Source organism: Meles meles, chromosome 11 (assembly GCF_922984935.1).
Source record: "Meles meles chromosome 11, mMelMel3.1 paternal haplotype, whole genome shotgun sequence".
NCBI classification, from domain to species: Eukaryota; Metazoa; Chordata; class Mammalia; order Carnivora; family Mustelidae; genus Meles; species Meles meles.
Window position 1 is genome coordinate 92,602,135 of NC_060076.1, and position 18,502 is coordinate 92,620,636.

At 43.5% G+C, this 18,502-nt stretch overlaps 1 protein-coding gene across 2 annotated transcripts in view; it reads right to left on the bottom strand.

Annotated features, from left to right (window-relative positions):
- Nucleotides 1-18,502, bottom strand: part of GLIS3 (GLIS family zinc finger 3) — a 504,385-nt gene that overhangs the window by 431,271 nt on the left and 54,612 nt on the right. Inside the window, exon 1 of one of the 2 annotated variants that reach the window (XM_046023584.1) lies at nt 12,487-12,902. The exons of the other annotated variant lie outside the window; for it this stretch is intronic. The gene's annotated coding sequence lies outside the window, so the exon portion shown is untranslated. Of the gene's footprint in view, nt 1-12,486; nt 12,903-18,502 lie in introns of those variants that run through there. 2 annotated transcript variants of the gene reach the window in all.

Here is an 18,502-nt window from a genome sequence, read left to right on the forward strand (position 1 = left end):
AGTCTGGGACTCTCGCAAAGACTCATGTACCCACATATCCAAACACTCACAGCAGCATCGGAGTCTTGGTTCCCTAAGGATTCTGAGTTATGGGGATGGAAACAGAATCAACATGACAATACTCTCACCTTCTACCAAGATCCTAGAAAAGGAAAAGTCTGTGCAACTCACTTTACGGGAAGCATCCTGTAAGAAGAGCCCTTCTAAAGGTAAGTGTGTCCACCATACACCACACACAGTAAATCAACCATGGTTCCACAAGCGTAGCTCCGTCTGCCATCCCAGCACCCCGTTCCTCAAGTGGTGAAGAGAGAACCAACAGTACTGATATGACCACAGGACATAATGTCAGTACTCCCTGGTTACAAATCTTCAGGAAAGTTCTTCCCTCCCTTAACCAACAGCTCCCCAAAACATACACAGACTCGAGGTGACTAAGCATCACTATTCCAAATGCTTGAGAAACAAAGTCACACTTTGTATTCTTTTGCACAGATATGATCCTCATGAAAAGAAGCCAAAGCTGAACAAATACAGGAGAGATGACTGAGTGCAAAGCAGCAAATGGTCAGATATTCTTAGCTCGGTGATTCCTACTTTGTCTGTATGATCCACTCCGTGTCTTAGACACTTATTTCCAGCCAGCTCCCAAGCAAATGGCTCCATTCGACATTAGGGACAGAACAGCACAGAGGGAAAACTCTCTGTGAAGAGGGTTTTTTCCTTCTTCTTCATCCTTTTAGAAAATCAGAAATCAAGCACTCACTCTGCCCTCTGCAAAGTTTACTGTGTGCCCGAATGTTGAGAAACTTCAAAAATTACTAACAATATAATATTTGGAATGTTTTCCTCATCTTTGCCAATTCTCTACTTTATTAAGAATTCTATCGGTCTGTCACATTTCATACAGCCATGCCATCCGGTCCTAAGAAATGCTCTGAGGTCCAGCTCCTGCCCTTCTCTCCACTACCGTCACCAAGAATGGACAAGGAAACCCAGCTCAGCCAAACCTGATAAGGTTTGTTTTATGCTTAAAGCTTTTTCATGTTTTAAGCTTTTTTAAAAAGATTTTATTTATTTATTTGAGAGAGAGAGCACGAGAGGGGGAGGGTCAGGAGAAGGCAACTCCCCACTGAGCAAAGAGCTGGATGTGGGACCCGATCCTGGGATTCTAGGATCATGACCTAAGCCAAAGGCAGTTGCCTAACCAACTGAGCCACCCAGGTGCCCTATGTTTTAAGCTTAAGTTGTTTCATGGAAGATTAAGAAGTGAACCCTAGTATCCAAATTCCCAGTGCCTTCGCTGCTATGTCCATTGAAGAACTCCAGTGTAAAAAATAAAAAGGAACTCCAGTGTATTATGAGCTGGTCTGCTGAGTTGTGGGTTGACTATGAACAACAATCATTTCATGTCTCTGTGCTTTGCCAGAAGATGTTTCCCATCTATTCTCCATGCATTCATAAAACTGTGTTTTCCAAGTACTCTGAACCTTGCAGAAGAGACCACTTATTCAGCACCAACGAAAATAAATAATTAAGTATATGTGCTGTATTGGCAATTTGCTGAAAATGAGGACTCATCCAACATGACTGGCACTTTGAGTCACCCACCCTGAGTCCATGAGACAAGTGTCTGTAGATCTGTAGACTATGCCCACTTACAGGTTTTTTAAAACAAAGGAGTCCTCTTTGGCAGCAAGATCATATACAGGCAAAAATCTGGATAAAAAGACATAAGTAGGTACTTAGCATTAGGTTAGATCATTAAGAGGGTGAGTCTGCAAGAAAAGTAATTAACATGCAGAGAAGTTAATTAAGTATCAGACACTCATACCAGCCTGTCAAACTGGACTTTCATTTTATTTATAAACTGCACTCCTGTTTTAAATAGCTTTAGGTTGAACGTAACAACAATAATAAAAATGCACTTAAATTTTAGCACTAAAAAGGCGAAACCAGAACGTAAAGTGATTAATGCCATAAAGAAACACCGGTAAGGCAATGGCATGCAAGCTAAGAACACCAGCCTCAAGACAAAAATAAAATAAACTCTATGCAAAAATATGCCTAATAACCCAGTTTTCACACTAATTATGCCAAGAGATATTTCAAGCATTAGAAACTAGAATTTAAAAATCAATTTTAGCCGTCAGTATTATAGTACTTTTATACTTTTTAGCAAGGCCCTGTGATCATTTATAATCCTAAATCCACGTGTAACAAAAAAGGAATAAAATGCTAACTTTTAAGGAAGACTCATCCTTATTGAGTTAGAGTGCCAGGACACCTGAGTTCTACTTCTAGAAAATCATTTATAACTTCCCTGGGCTTACAGATTTCATCCAGAAAATGAGGAAGTTGACAATAAGCACTACAGTGTCTTGAAATTCTGTTCCCCCAGATAATCAAAATAAGGAACATTATCAAAAATACCCACTTAAGATGATCAAAGATAAATCTGTAGATTTTATATCTATAGCACTTAAATCTATAGGACAGAGCAGACATGGAAACAAAAATAATAATCTTCACCCACTCCATCAAAGCAAGAGCTGATAGGAGGTTCTCACCTCAGTAGTGTGTTTTAAGACAACACTTACCTTAACAAATGGACCTCGGGATACAATTTGCCTCTCTTTGCCAAAAAACAAAATCACAACTAATCAATATCAAAACCTCACTGGTAGGATTCCACTGGCAGATCATTTTTCTATTTAAAAACCTATTCAAGGGACGCCTGGGTGGTGTAATCGGTTGAGTGCCCAACCCTTGATTTTGGCTCAGGTCATGATCTCAGGGTCATGAGATCAAGCCCCACATCTGGCTCCACACTCCATGGGGAGTCTGCTTGAGATTCTCCCTCTCCCTCTGCCCCTCCCTCCTCCACCTACACACTATCTTTCTTTAAAAAAAAAAAAAAAAAAAAAAACTGTTCTAGTTCTCCAGAATTACTTTCTCCTCCACCCTCCACCCACTGCCTACCCAAAGCTGTCAACAGGAACAAAAAAAAGAAAGAAATAAAGAAAAAGAAAAAGAAAATGCAAGGAACATCGAAAGTGCAAATTTAGGGTACTTTGGATCCAACACAGTGATACATTTAGAGTTTCAACACTCTGTCTGTTCAAACAATGAAAATGCTCATTCGGTTAAATGAGTCAGCATAAGTTAATAAATCTTTCCTGTTGACCACTTTCAAACTCCTAAAACATGCTCCTGTAAGTCAAGTCAGAAAGGAAATTACTTAACTCTTAAGGAAACTAAGGCACAAAACCATTTAATAATTTCACTGTTTTGAAAAAGCTACGACTTTGATCAAAATACAAAATCATGACTCTACCTTCTACCCAAGGCTCCAGGCGCTATGTCTCAGATTTAAAAAAGATCCAACAAGTGAAAAGCAATGTTAACTCAGCCATTCAAGAAAATTCCAAAAACACAAGTTCCATAATGCCTATTTACAGCCAAAAGCCCTTTCTGAGTAAATATCATTAATAAACTCATCTAGGGTCATAATTCATCTGATGAGCCAGTTAATTATTAATTTTCATACACTTCATTTCCTTAGGCTACATTTAGCCTTTGTTACATTTTCCATTCCTTATGCCACAAGCGTTTCTTACTCTGCATAGAAAATCTGATAATGAGACACAAAATACTGGTCAGCAAACAAAAATGCTCCTGAACTGCTTCTTCTATATACATCTAAGCCATCTAAAATCGGGGTTTTATTGATTCTTTTCATTTTTTTCCCTTCGGGTTAATGATTCTATAATTTCATTAACTGCCTTTTCAACATCACTGCCTTCATCATTAATAGGCCCAAGCTATTCCCCTGCGCTCCTCTTGGTTACGGCTTTTGTAGCCAGAAGAACATAGAAATGAAAAGCCTATTGACAGATGATGTAAGTTATTCTCATGCACGGCTGCAGTGTGAAGCACATTTTGCAATTCAATCAAGGACAGATAGAGCTGAATGTTCTTAGATCCCAGGAGTTCATTTTAATCAGCAGAATGTACCTTGTCCTAACACAGGTGACTGACTCCTCAGAAAAGATTGTATAAACAAAAACCAATCGTGTAAGTCATTTTATTGGCAACAATATAAACACGGCTATATTAGATGAAACCAATAAATCAAACTTATTCGTCTGCAATTTTAACAAGAGGGAAGTGCAAACATGCGCCTGTGAAACAGGAGGGTATTATAGAGGAAATGCATTGGACGTGTACAGTATCATGTCTCTAAGTTGAAAGGGAGTGAGCTATGTTATGATAAAGTAATCCACAACAAAGTGGAGCTGATCATTTCTGTGGTTTCATAACTTTATTCGGTGAGACTTGACAGATTCACAGACGTTACAACAGAAGTTACATGGAAACAGGGCTGGGTGAGATACTTCCACAGTAGAGGGACATCGAGCACAAACTGCAGAGGCTACACCTGGTAGTTACCACGGATGGATTACACAGTCATGTAGGTACTACCCAGGTCTGATGTCAGAAATGCTAAGAATGTTAACATACTTATTCTGAACGCTAAGATGTACACACATTATTCAAGCAATATAATCACCAATAAAATACAATCTTGCAAATCAAAGAGGTTTAGGGCTGAGTTATAACAACTACAAATACGAAGACAAATCACTATTCCCTCCAGGGATTCAAGACCATTCTTTCAAAGACCGCTCAGAAAAGATAATATAATGCACTTTACGGATCCCATCAAACAGAGTTCCTGATTGTCTTCAATGTGGATTTCAACCCTTAGCTATCTAGAGATACACATTTTAATTTATATTTTATAAAATTTTCTCAATGAAAATAATCTTCCCTAAGTAGGGAGTAAAACATCTGGCAGTGCCCTTTTAAATTTAAGTTAATGGCTATGATATGCCAAATACTGCAGGTAGTAAATATGGACAAAGGAAAGAAAGGCAAGAGGAAAGGGGAAGAGGGACAGAAGTAGGAGAAAAAGAAGATCAAGTCCAATTCAGGAATCTAGTCTCTAAGTCAGCCAATCCTAACTTAAAAATCAAAGCAGAATAGACAGCCTGCCACGCAAAGGCAGTGATTACAGACTGCTAAAAGAAATTCCGTACCTTCAGGAAAATACTACCAGAGGGCAATATTAAAAATTCAGTAACCTCTCTTAGAATCTGTTCTCCATACTTTAATCCATCTATACAACTCTCAGACCACCCCCCAGTTTACCAAATGTCACTAATTTTAGTAGTAATTACCTACAAGTGTTTCATTTACTTTGCCTCAATCATTAACTCATCAATGAGTACAGAAAGTTCTAGAAATCTGTGACCCTATCACAAATGGCAGGAAGAGGGGAATAATTAGGACTCTAAGAAATCACACAAAATGAGAATGTACTTGGAACCGAAAAGATTTTTAAGACAAACATACATATGTTCAGAAAGGTAAACATGCATGGCCCTAAGTTCCTAGATCTATATTTAACAAAGGACTCTTTTTAAAGCAGTGTCTCTCACACTGGTTGCTATCTGTTGGTGGGCACTGAAATCAATTATTCAATGGAAAACATGTTTTTTAATGAAATAGAACTGACTAGAACAAAACAGAAGCTACCAGAGTACATCAACTGTATTAATGGTTAAGTACTATTTTGTTTCAGTTACCTGTGAGTGTACATGTCTGTATATCTTCAATGCATATAGTGTATATTGGGTAAGATGAAAAATGGGTTTTATGGTGAGTTACAGTCAAAAAGGTATAAAAATCACTGTTACAAAAGCATGCCCAGGCACCTAACAAAAAGAAAAGGTACAGGTATAGACAGAGTTGAACCAAAGTAAAACAAATATCAAAATACAGCTGTAATGAGCAAAGGATCTAAAAGCTCATCATTTTTATCTTTATAAAACATAAGGATTCACCAGTACAAAACTATCATTCTACCACTGCTATCTTTTCACTGTGCATTCGACTCAACGAATATCACTAATCACTTGCGCTCTATAAACATCAAAAATCAACCAACTAACAGAATTAGGATCAAAACGACCCACAATTGTAGTGATTCCTCATTGCAGAAGGTAGGGGACCTTCCCTGAAAGAGAATCTCCTTCTTACAATGCTAAGGGGGGACAAGTTTCAATTAACACATAACTGCCTTTGAGAACTGAGTTTTTCAAAATGTGTTCTTAATATGAGTTAACCATCGAATCCAATGAGGAGGAATTTGAAATGGAAAAATGAACACATTCCTTATGATGTCACCACTGAATTAATTACCTGAATGGCAAAGAGGGAACTCCACGTGGCCATGGTTTGAGACACAAAGGCCTCTTCAGAAATATAAAAGAAGAGTAACTGGCTTTTCTTTCAAAACCTCCAGCCTCATATGAGGAGATACATATGTAGCAAAATACAGCAAATGCCAAGTGCATTCTTTGTCATTTTTCATTTACAGATGACTACTTGGCCCATATGAATAACTATTTACAAAGGTAAAGATCACAATCCTTTCAAACAGGTAATAAATAACTACTTACAGGAGATTCTAGAAATAAAATTGAATTCATCACTCATTAAACCAAATAGTCAAGCATATTAAAGTGTCCCGCATCACATGTATAACTGAGTGATTTCTTGCCTTCAGTGTAGTTATGACTTAAAAGTGAACAATAAAACTATTTTTAGTGTTAATAGACAAAAGTTTTACACAAGTTAAATTATGTTCACTGACATCACTGCAGAAGTATGAACATTCACAACAATGACTAGGCTTTAAGCAACATAACAACATATTTATAGGAAGAAAGAAAGAAAGAAAAGAAAAGTAAAAAAAAAAAGAAAAGAAAGAAAGAACGAGAAAGGAAGAGAGAGAGAAAGAAAGAGAGGAAAGAAGGAAGGAAAAGAGAGGAAAGAAAGGAAGAAAGGGGGAAAAAAGGAAACATCAACATGAATGACTCAGTCAAGTTACAGAAAGAAGTGGAATCCACTGGTCATGCTGGAAAGGTTGGGAAAACATTAATCCATTTCTTCACACACAAGAATAACAAGAATTCATACACAGCCCTGGCATCTGATTAGTTTTCTGCGTACAGTATTCAGCAGGCCTAGAAATGAAACTTTGGGAATAACTGATATTTAGAAAATCTGATCTTGAGGAAGAAAAAGAAAGGAAGAAAGTCTGATCTCTTTACCAAGGCCCCCGGGACAGGGTCCGTTCTGGCGCTGTAACCCTATCTCCCCATCTGCAGTTCAGCAAGGCCTGCTGCACCTGAAGGAATGTGCAGTTGTTCCCATGCTTGGCCTTGAGGAGATCACATCAGACAAGAATGGCCCCATCAGCTTTCTTCATTTCAAGTCTGCTCTCAACCGCTTACAGCTCTCATGATTCCAGTTTTAGAGACAAATCCCCTGATTTTTTTCCCTTAGTGGAACTTAATTGAATCCTTGTTTCTGCTCATCCTATAATAATATTGTCTTAGAGTCTACATGGGTGGTCTTTCCCCTTCTTCCTTGCTTTGCCTCCCTTTTCCCCAAATCCAAATCCTACTTACCCTCCAGGTCCACCCCAGATACCCACTTTAGGCCTTCCCTGATCCTCTCTTGATATCTGTATCTATTTGCAAAATGGTTAGAATTACACTATTATACATAGTTCATGGAATTATAAAATATTAAATGAGATCAAGTATGTTACTTGCTTAACATAGCACCTGGCACATAGAAGGACCCAATCCCTCTCTTGTAGCATTCATAACTTTCTACATTGCCTTATAGTTCTGTCTGTGTTTCATCTCCCTGCCTAAATTCTAATGACACATGATTAGGGGCCCTAATTTACCTTTGAACTCTCACCGGTCCTTATATGTACATAGATGGTTTCATATTATAGCTATATACTTACATTTTCATACTACATGTATTTTACATGTATGGGTTTTATATTACATTGGTATATTATGTGCACTTATTGTACTCATACTGTACTACTCATTTATACTGAAAAATGTGGGATCAATGAAATATATAATTATGTATTTATATCCTATATTTATCATTTATTGCCCAAATAAATCCAGTACAATAAGGTTTAACTGTATGATCACAAATCCCCCACTCTGTGTCCTGCGGAGCCAGTTAAATCACAGGTGCATGTTCCCCAGTTCGTTCCTTTCTCACAGGAGAAAGTAGCACAGACACTACAGCATTCTTGTAAGCCTTCTGGCCTTTATCGTGATATACTCATGAACAATGAAAAATCGTAGCTCAAAGCTGGAAAACAAACACAGTCACTTCAGTATGGAGACCAGGCACTTCTTTTGATTGGGGGTTGGTGTCCCTAGCAGAGCGGCTGTCAAACGCACTTGGAACAGTCATGGAGGAAGGAGCCCCTTGGTATTCCCCTGCTCATCCCACATTGGCTTCATGCTGGACGTTTTACTCTTGTCTGCTCTCCCCCTATCAGACTATCATTAGCAGAGAAAGTATAGCTTGTTTTGTCAGTGTTCTCTTTAATTCTATCGTATTAAGTAATGCCTAATGAACTAACTTCTGCAAGCTAAACTATTCCCACCATGTTTAAAGGGAAATCCAAATTATTTGACCTATTAGAAGGTTGTTATGTCAGCAAAAGAAGTCAGACCCAAGACTATATATTGAATTATTCCATTCACATTAGGTATTTTTTAAAGCAGGCAAAAACTAATATATCTGTTAGAAGTCAAGGCAGTGTTTATTGTGGGCACAGGGGGAACATAGTGAGTGGAAGGGTGTATGTGAGAGGTATGTGGAGTGTTGGTAATGTCCTATTTCTTGATCTGGATGCCAGTTAATCAGCTGCATTTAGCTTGTGAAAATTCATCAAACTTAAGATATGTGTACTTTTCTGTATGGATATTTTATTTCGGCTCAATAAAAAAAAATTGGGTTTTGTGTTAAGTCTGCCTGAAGTAAATGGAAAACTTGGAAAACTCGGAACATGGGCATCTTCTTATCAAACTACATGTTAGAGTCATTTCAGGATTTTCTCGCATGTCTCATCCTCCAGGAATGAGTAAGGCAGTACAATTTCCTATGCTCCATTTATTTATTTTTAAATTTCATTTTCAATCCTAATTAAGTCTATGAAGCAACCAAACTTAGTGGAAAGTCCTTCTTTATAATATCCTCTACAGAAAATAATTATAAAAACATAGAAAATGACTTCTCCAGGGAAGAGAATGTGCACAGGATGCCACTTCCTGAATTATCTCCTTCAAGAAGTACTTCATCTCTATTCGAGAAGAATTACAAATTAACATTTCAAATCCACATTTCAAATCAATACCTACAATATGAGAGGGACAAAAGTAAAAAGAATGTCCTCAGGCTTAATTTAGTAGCAAGAAAGAACGCGCAGAGAAAAAAAGACTGAGAACACTCAGCTCTCTTTTGAAACAATGGAAGACCACTTTCTGCCCTATGAATGAAGACAGCACTGGTACCAAATACTAGTTTGCTATTGTTTCACCTCCCCCATCCTGCCTATTTGGGGCCAAGGGGAATTTCACCCACTCGCTGAACCTCAGGGTCCATCCCACCCCCCAAAATTCGCTTTTCCTATTTGGAGTGATGATCACTTCCAAGCAAACCAACAGACCCCAGGTATTCCGTCTCTGACAAACTAACTACTATTAAGGAACTTGGGTAGGATCAGGGATCCCAGAAAAGATGTCTTCTCACAGCTGACCTAAGGTGAACCAGGAAGAGAGGAAGTTACAGCAGCACTTAGACTTAACTACTCATACTCAAGAACTGTTGAGTCCTCTGAGCAACAAAGAAAAGAATCCAACTACCAATAAGGAAAAGTGTTTTGAAAGGAACTGGAAAAGAAATGTCCCCTACTCTTCCTTTCAAAGGCAGTGGCTGGTCTAGTGGGGCTGCCATGGACAACTAGTGAAAACAACTGAAAACTGGAGCGCACGTACATGTGATCCGTAACCTTCGGCATGCTCCCAGTTGCAACAATAACACGTAATACCACACACTCCTGTCTCTACATGGAGGCAAGCTGTCCCCCAACCTTCACGTGGGCAGATCCTTTTTCCGCAAAACTTCACAGGTTGCGCTTACTTAACATTTCACCAAGGAAGCAAAATTAGAGGGAGAAGAGGAGGAATGAGAGGATTAAAACCAAACAAATCAATTTTATATTAAAAAAAAATAGGCTTCCCAGTTTAGTGTAAAAGGGTAGTCTAATGGAGAACGGGACCCAGGGGAAAACGGATGTCTGGCTAACTCCCAAGGCAGAAAGCATGACTCATCAAAGCTTTCAGTGGGGAGGGACATAAGGAGACTTCACATTTGTCTTGAGTTCACCTTCACGCCAAGAAATGCTCTCTGCACTGGAAAATGGGAAACTTGAGTGTGTGCCCGGCATCTGTGACAACTGGCTGTGAAGGCTTGGACGAAGCCCTAAAAGTCTCTGGGTCTGGGTTTCCTCGTCCGTAGGTGATCTCCAAGGTCCCTGCTAGCTTTAACAGCCTAAACTTGGTATTCCCAGCTCCCATATCCTAAAGGGAACTGGTCCGCTGGGGGGAGCTGCAGTACGTCCCTCTCCTCACAAACTCCAGCACTCCACCCCCCATCCCGGCCCAAACTCTGGGGAGATACTGATGTTCTACAAGTAGGTGGGGAGAGGGTGCAAAGCCCTCTTCTCCCTTAAAAGGGGGTGGCAATTGCAAGAGTCCAGTCCCAACACACGCTGCTCCCTGCCATTCCGGAAGTACCCTCCACCCGCAGCCCCTGCCCCGGGTTTAGATGCTCCAGAGATGAGGGCCTCGCAGAACCCCGGGAAGCCTAGCAGAATACAGAGCAGAGGGGCGGGGGGGGGGGGGGGGGGGGGACTCTCCAGGCCGGGGTAGGGCTTGAGAGATCCGGAGAGGTGCTGGGGACTCGCCCGGCGGAGAGACACGCCTGGGGGCAGGGCAGGAGAAGGGCACCCCTTATCAGTTCCCGACCCCCCTGGCTGGGCCCGCAGAGGTCCAGCCAGGGCATTAAGCTCCACCGCAGGTAGCGAGAGGCGGGTCTGAGGGCGGAGGCGACAGGGCCGGGCTGGGGCGCTCTGCTGCGACCCCGTCACTCGCGGGCCGCCTCTGACCCTAACCCTCCGCCTGGTCCGCGAGCTAGCGCAGCAAAACAAAACAAACTCGTGCCGGTTTCCTGTTGTGCAACCCAGTCCTGAGTAAGTCGGGCCGAAAGGGCGCCGCCGCTAGCCCAGGGCTGGAAAACCCAAGCGGCGGTGACCAGCGCACTGCCCTTCCCGGCCGGAGCTGGGGTTCCGGGGTAGCCGAGGCTCGGAGCTCCCATCAAGCTCGTGTCTGAACCCTCGGGTCTCCTTTTGCTTCTTGCCTCCCAAACACCCCCAACAAGTCGAGGGCGTGACCCAGGAAGCCAGAAACAACCTTTCCCAAAGCTTCCCCCTCCAGGTACCTAATTGAATCATCCATAGGATGACAAATTCATCAGGGCCAAGTTTTCCAGACACTTGGGTAACTTCCTCGTCCCCGAGGTGACTTGTCAGCTCCAGTGAGTAACTTGGAAGTGTCGCTTGGGGCAAGGTGTGTGTCTAGGCGAGAGCCGGCTGCTCACTCACGCTTTCCAGAGAGCGGCCCGGACTGACTTCAAAGTACACACGGGGTCATTTACAGGGACTGCAGCCGCGAGCAGGACAGAGCACCCGAGACTGAGACATTTTCCAAACAGTGCTGACATTTTGTCGGGCCCCATAAAAATGTAAACGCAAAGTGACGAACCCAGTGGGGAGTGTGAGCGTCTGGGTATGTCTGAGCATTCCGCGGTGTGGGAGGTTATAGTTATAGACCTGGCCGCTGCGCGTCACAGAACCTCTCCCAGTGACAAGCCAACGTACCCCCAACCCAAGGACCTTCCTGAGCAATGGGGACATTGTCTTTGGCGAGATGGTAGGCATGCAAAACACCCTTAGCGGAGCTCCACAAACACGTGGAATTGGAAAACGCAACTACAGCCCCGTGTGCGCGCGGGACCTCACGTCACCCCATCAATTCCCACTTCTCCCAAGTTTCCCTTCAGTTGGGACTCCTGGGTGGCGTGAAGGACTTGCCCCCTGCGTCCTGCAACTTGCCTTGATTGTGTGGCCCTCTAGCCCCTGTTGTTTAAAAGAAAAACCAAAAACAAAAACTCTTCCTAATTAAAGAAACTTTAATACCTTGTTGATTTCCTTTCTGTCTTCTACACTCGGTACTCTTAGGCAACTGACAACAACAGGGCTTGATTCCTAACCCAGGGTTGCTATCTCAACAAACAGAGCTTTTAGAAAATCTGGGGCTGGGGGTGCGCTTAGCCTTAAACCCGCGCAAACGCCACTGGCTCAGCGTGGAAAACTATTTCTAATCCCTAGTTTGTGTCTCCCCCACTCTCTCAAGCACCGGTTTCTCCCGTCTCTCGCCTGCGAGCAAAGTTCCTATGGTATCCACTTACCAGGTAACCCGGATTTCCACAACAAAGCCAGGCGTGCGGGTCCCTTCCCCGGCCCGCCTGCGAGTGACAGCGGCGGCCAGCGCTGGCGAGGAGTAACTTAGGGCTCCAGCCCTTCAGAGCGCTCCGCGGGTTCTGCCTCCTTCGGAAATGAAAACTCCCATCCAAGCCGGGGGACGGAGCGCGGAAACCCGGCCCAAGTGCCGTGTGTGTGCGCGCGCGTGTGCGAGGGCAGCGGCGGCAGGGGGAGGAGGAGGCAGAAGGGGGGTGGGTGGCTGGACCCTCGGCATCAGCTCATTCTCCCCCCACACATACACATACACACGCAAATGTTTTTTAAAAAGTTGAGTTTCGACTTTGTGCCTCGCCTGTCCTGCTCATCCTCACCCTGGGCCGGGATGCGTCTGGGGGCCGGTGCGGGATGCTGGCTAATTGCTTTCCACCGGTTCCGTTGGGGGAGCGCTTGGTGCGAGCCCGGACGGCTGCAGCGGGCGGGGGGAGCGGGGGGCGGTGCGGGGAGGGGCAACAGTATCGGCCCTGGCTCTGGTGCCCTAGCGCGCCGCGCTCTGGGCTGCATGGGCGGCGCAGTGTGGACGCGGCTGCAGGGGCGGGTGGGGGGGAGAAAAGAGGGAGGGGTGAGGGAGAGAAAGGAGGGAGGGAGGGAGGCGGCCCCGAGAGGAGTGTGGATGTGAGATCCGCCGCGAGGGCCGGCCTGTAGCCAGCTGCTTCCTGACTGTGAGCGCGGGAGGGGGAGGGGGAAGATGGTGGGGGCGGGCTCCCGGGCTCCCCGGTCACCGCGCTGGCCAATTCGATGGCTGCGCTCGTGCCTCCCGTCCACACATTCACACACACACTCCTTCCCGTGTGCCAGGGAGGTTAGGAACTCCAGCACAGGGTAACGGCAGGGAGACACTCTGCCTTCTTTCTCGGGCCCTATTTGTTGAACTGGCTTTTTTTTTTTTTTTTAACTCGAAAAAGTGTTCACATTTCAACAGGATCTGATGTCAAATAGTAAAGAACAAGTGGGGGGAAAATACCCAATCGTAAAATTCAGAAAGAAAAACTTTTTAGAAGTGGGAAATGACAAGAGTCTTTCTGATCTACAGGGTTACAGGAACGTAACTTCCGAAAATGGCTAGGTGAAGCGGAGAAGTTGCCTTTGGCATCTCTTCTAAGTACAAGCAGAGAAGAAATGAAAATGTTACCTGAATAGAAACTCTAAAAACAGACTGGAAGGGACGGAGGCAAACTCCCTGCAGGGGCGGCGTCCATACAGTGACACTTGTGCCACAGACAGTGGCGCGTGCTCCTTAAGAAGTCAACATCCTCACCTTCGAACCCCACTTCACTGTGACCCCAGCCCTTCTGCTTGGGTTGGTCAGAGCCCTCCCATGGCCGTCCCGGGAAGGCCGGCTCTTAGTGGTTCCCCACACGCACAGCCGCAGATGCACAGACTTCCATCCTGGGAATCGATGCACAGGAAGCACAAATACCCTCCAGTTAGGCCTTTCTATAGGGACACGTAGACTTCACCTCTCCTGGCGGCTCAGTCAGTTAAGCATCCAATCTTGATTTCTGCTCAGGTCATGATCTCTGGCTAGTGAGATCAAGCCAACCACCTCTCCACGCTGGGCCTAGAGTCTACTTAAGATTCTCTCACTCTCTTTCACTCACTCTCTCTTCCCATCTCTTAAAAAAGAAAAAAGAAAAAAAAAAGAATTCTAGCAGTCCTTATATTCTATTCTAAGGGCTTTCCCTCAAATATAAATTAGCATTCCTGTGAGCAAAATAGAAGCCCTCAAGTACACACATGAGTCCCCCCTGCAAAAAAAAAAAAAAAAAAAAAAAAAAGCCAATAATTTTCATTTATCTTACTTCAGAAAGAATATTACTAGAGTGGGTCTGTATCCAAAATATTGACATCACAGACAAAAGTCCGTTTTCACAATACTTCTTATGTCTTGTTCTGGTCTGCTTTTCAAGACTGCCTTTGGGGAAGACATATTTTCCCTCTCTCAAAGACACAAACTCATCAGAATATTAATCATCAGAATATCTGTCAGCAGAAGTGGAGGGAGGGAAATAAATTTATAAGTGCTTAGGGTATGTCATTCTGTCAATTTTCCAGTTTCTCTCTCTGTTCTTCATCTCCTTTTAAATACAAGTATCCAAGCCCAAGATGGCAATAGATGGGTTCAACCACACACAAGAAAAGACTCATAAAATGAAGCATGCAGCAACATCACAAAAACAAAGAAACCAAGGGGTGGAAGTTGCTATGACTATTCCGTTGTGGCTAGTTATTGCAACATGCCTGACATTCACAGAAAAACTCTTCCTCATTAACTCCAGCCTTCAGGAACAGACCAAGTTGGGAACACTGACTCTTTAATGTGTCTCGGGAAATTCTTTTCATCCAGACTCTTGTGCTGTACCCAAGAATCCCCAGGAACAAGACAAGCCTGAGTGGAAGCTGAAAAAACCGATCTACCATCTCTCAAATATCATTTTAAATACAATGGCTTTCATGCATGAAATAATATCCTAGGGGCTTGAAGAAGCTTCCAGAGCTTCCCACTTGATAGGAATAGCTTAGCTGGAAGAGAAAAATAGTATGCTACACCCTACTTTAATCAATGGCTCATGGAAATAAAACACTGGGAAAACTATGAGTCTTCAACCTGGAGATCCCCAAAATTCTCTTCACTTAGAGGAGCCCTAGGGTGGGAATGTCATTCTTTATTTAGGTGGGATTTGCATGAGCCTCTAACATTCCTAAGACCTTTACCACTAACTAGTACTTCACTCGACTTTTTGCGTGTGTGTCCAGGAATGTAGATCTGCAATGTCCTTACATTCCATGGGCTATAGTAAAAATGCAACATTCCCAATAAAACCCTGGAGTGACTCAGAATGAGATCTGCACCTCTTCTAGACTAAATTGGTCAGCAGGGGTGGGGGAAGGGAGACCAAGAAACGGTGGGAAAGGAAACAGTGTAGTTCAGAAATGACATTCTCCCTTCCCCATAAGCTCTCCATCATGCTAAGGACTCACGCCCTGGCAGCCTTGTAGCCAGAGGTGGGAAGTGCAGTCTCGTTGCTATCTTCCCTCTCTGGAGCTTTCGGCTGGTGTATCTCAGCTGCTGACTCAGGGCAGCTGACTCAGCAGACAGAGCCCTCCTGCCAGCTCAAGTCCAGCTCTCATTCACTGGAAAAATATTCAGTGAGGACTGACTCTGTCCCAGGCCGGGGGTGGGGGTAAAGGAATTAGCACTTGTAGGCACTGCACAAGGGAAGAGGTCACAGAAAGCGTTCTGCCCAGGGCCAGGGATGCAGGAAACCCTCAAGAACGACCATTCTGCTTATAGCACGTTATCCCCGCAAGCGCATGAATAACGTGGAGGGTCTGCATGGAAGCAAGGAAGCTGACACTCAGGGGAGAGTTGAAGAGAGGGACGGGCAAAACTAGGCCTGCCAGTCCTGAGGCCCCAAGTCCCTGCAACGCTGCTATTCTACAAAGTGATACCGCGTGTTCTCTGAATGTTCACAGAGCTCACTGCAAGTGTGTGAGGGCATCTTGTGATCAGTGTCAGATCAGCACAGCGGAGTGTGGAGGAGGCAGGCATCGTTTCCTACTACACACCACATGCAGTGCTTGGCTGTTTCAGCCGGACTTTAAAGAAGGAGTAGAGAACTGATAAGCAAAGAAGACCACAGCAGGTGGAAGGACCAGCCACAGAAAGGCACCAAAGGCAGAGATCCCGCGTACCTGCTCACACCAAGCAAGAGCACAAAAGAGTACTCCCACACCAACAGCCCCAGAACACAGTGGACTCTGGGAGGGAACATCCTAACTATTGTTTGTGTCCATCTGAGTGATCTGACAGTAAACCTTTACAAACTTGCCAAAAAAGAACCACGATCAGATTCCTACTCCTGTAAAATGCCTATAGAGAAAAACAAGTTTTAACCCCCAAATGCAGATAAGTTGAACTAGTTGAACCAGTGATAGCATGCCTAGCGATCTCTCTCTCACACACACATACGCACGTGCGCGCGTGGGGTTGGCACACACACGGGGGTTGGCAAGAGTCCAGTTATGTAGAAATGCAGTGGAAAAAGTCAGTGTTTGCCAACTTAAAGAGGGGAAATAAATGTGTCAGATGGAAAATTTCCATTTTACCTTCCTAAGCGAATAGTACAGATAGTGGAATGTTATCAGTGCTTGATACCCTAATAAAACATTTAAGTTGATCTTTCAACTAATTTTGCCACAAGTGTGGTCAGCCCAGACTCTCCTACTTCCGCAGCACTGATGCAATTTTTAAAAATTATTATTTACACCCATTACATTCATAGCATCATACTTCTCTTCCTTTCTGAGGTTGAAACTATAAATCAAAGTCTCAAAGGTATCACTCCTTCTACAACTGACCAAAATCTGAAATATTTTACTCAATACAATGCCTCTTCATCTTTTTTTTTTGGTGGGGGGGAAAAATTTTTCTCCCTATTTTATACAAACCCAATTGAGATGCATCTTTGTGTTCTGCAAAGGTTGGCAAGGTATTTCTTGACATACTACTAATGTTTATCTACAAAGAGTTTACCAAAATAAAAAAAAATAAGTAAGTTCACGGACATACACAACATTCCACGGGCAGCCAGTCTCCTACTATTTACCACTCAGCATCCATACTGGTCACTTCTATATGGTACATAATATAAAATTAATTACCCCTTCATAACGCTATCTGTCCCTAACTTGCCTTCCCGAAGTCCCTTCTCATAGGGAGAATTGACACTTCTTCACAGGTCTTTTGTGGCCCAGCAATATAGCTGGGCACTAGTAAGTAATTAATGCTAAGTGAGTGAATGAATGAATGAGGAAAGGACATTGTTTTCTGCTTTGAGAGGTGGTGAAGAGCACGAAGGATTGTCTTTACCCGTGGATGTGATCATTCCAATACTCCGAAAGAGTCCAAACACCTGACATTCTCTTTCAGGGCCCCAAGGCTCATCATTGTAAAGAAGGTTCTTCCTTCTTGGGGAAGAAAACTGTCTAAGCAATGTTTATCATCAGGAGGGGAAGCCTCCTCCTTCTCGTCCTCCTCCACTGCCCCAACGATCTTCCCCCAACTGACACCCGACTCCTCTCCTGCCACACCACACTAGGTCATTTGCATCACATCCTGAATTCTACCAACAGGAAAAAATAAGTACTACATTATGGGAAGAAAAAAGAAGGAAAATATAGAATGAGGGTGCAAGGAGGAAGGTGATTTTTTAAAAAAATAAGAGGAAGCTGGGGTGCCTGGCCGGTTCAGTTGGCTGTGTGTCAGACTCTTGATTTTGGCTCAGGTCATGATCTCAGGGTCGTGGGATCGAGCCCCACATCAGGCTCCGTGCTCAGTGTGGCATCTGCTTGTCCCTCTCTCTCCTCCTCTGCCCCTCCCTGTATGTGCATGCTTTCTCTCTTTCTCTCTCTCAAATAAATAAATAAAAACCTTGTTTAAAAAATAAGTAAAAAATAAAAACAGGAAGCGAGGAAGGGAAAACAACATTAGGACATCATCAGGATAAGTGAGAACAATGAGTAAGTTGTGGATAAAATTAGGCTCTGAAAAAACAAAAAAAGTGACCCAGTGGCTTTTTGGACTCTTCCCCAGTTACCTCAAGTTCTAAATACACCTGTCTTCAAGGGAGTTTGAATGCATTTGGAAATTGTCTACAAATTCTAAGGTCCTGTGATGCTGAAATACTCGGGAGGTTTCCATAAACACTCTTATCCCCCCTTTGACCATGTAGAGGATGGGGGAGGACAGTTTTATTGTCCATCAGACGAATGACCAACTGCCCCCATAGGAGACACGCCCTGGGCAATGCATTGATGCACTTCAGGTTGGAATACTGTTCCAAGTTCATTGCCTGCATTAGTTCCCTTAATTCTCATGACATCCCAGTGAGGTGAGATTTAGCACAAGTTCTATTTTACAAATGAAGAAACAGAGGCAGAGAG